The 1199-nt window shown below is 40.2% G+C and overlaps 1 non-coding gene across 1 annotated transcript; it reads left to right on the forward strand.

Moving 5' to 3' along the window:
- Window positions 1-835: 835 nt before the first annotated feature.
- LOC136502446 (small nucleolar RNA R71) lies at window positions 836-944 on the forward strand. Its single transcript, XR_010770584.1, has one exon. It is a non-coding gene; the product is annotated as a small nucleolar RNA R71 (small nucleolar RNA).
- Window positions 945-1199: the final 255 nt, after the last annotated feature.

The raw sequence follows: 1199 nt of genomic DNA on the forward strand, positions 1-1199 counted from the left end.
GTCTTCCTGGATCACTCTTCTTTTATGGCAAGGTATAGTCTATCCACCTTCCCATCTATGGTTGTATATAGTAGTATGCTGCAATATGAATATCGACAAGATTTGTAGTTTCTAGATCTTTCAGTTGCCCTGGAATCTTACCTTTGTCGGTTGGAGGAACACCAACAGCCAGCTGAGCTATTTGTGATTCTATCATTTTATTAAAGCTATGCTAGTTCTTAATGGCAAAAGTAAAGCTATCTATTCTATTATTTATGTTCTCTAGAATTTTATCATTGGTAGCTACCTTTCTCGATAATCCCTCCATAAGTTTAGATTGGCCAGCAATTAATTCTCTCAAGGGTGGTTGATTGAAATTGTTAAAATTATTACCTTGATAGTTACCTTGGTAGTTTGGTCTCTATTGTTGGTTCCATCCTTGATTCTACTGAGGACAAAAATAGTTGTTGTTATTGACAAAGTTCATATCCTCATGGGTCTCAGGGCAGTTGTTCCCTAAATGCCCAGTGTTTCCACATACTTCACATGTCATGCGAGAATCATGATATGCATGACTTCTTGCTTCTCATTGCCTCGATCTTCAAGCTTCTTCATCAGCAGGTCCATCTTGGTAGATAGCATGTCTACCTCCTTGAGTTGATGCATACCTCCACCCCTCTTACGGGTTTGAACACATTCTTTATTCCAACCTTGACTAGAGGCCATCTTCTCCACAAGAGCTATTGCAGCTAGTATGGTGAGTGACAAGAATGCACCTCTAGCAGCAGCATCCATAGTCTCATGGGTACTATTAGTCAACCTATGGTAGAAAGTCTGCATGAGTAGCCAATTCTCCATCCCATGATGAGGACATTTTGCAATGTAATCTTGAAAGCGTTCCCATGCCTCAGGGATAGATTCATCATGTTGTTGCTAAAAGCTTGAAATTCTCCCACGTAGAGCATTGGTCTTACCTGTGGGAAAGAACTTTACTAGAAAAGTAGTAGAGTAGTTATCCCATGTAGTATTTCTATCCTTGTTGGTGTAGAACCATTGCTTGGCCTTCCCCAAGAGTGAGAATAGGAAGAGGCGAAGTAATATGGCATCTTGGGTTACTCCTTTGATGATGAAAGTGCTATAGATCTCTAAAAAGTGTTGGAGATGTGCACTCACATCTTCATGTGCCTTCCCACAAAACTAGTTTGCTTGCACCATATTGA

The sequence above is a fragment of the Miscanthus floridulus genome, chromosome 13 (genome assembly GCF_019320115.1).
Source record: "Miscanthus floridulus cultivar M001 chromosome 13, ASM1932011v1, whole genome shotgun sequence".
NCBI classification, from domain to species: domain Eukaryota; kingdom Viridiplantae; phylum Streptophyta; class Magnoliopsida; order Poales; family Poaceae; genus Miscanthus; species Miscanthus floridulus.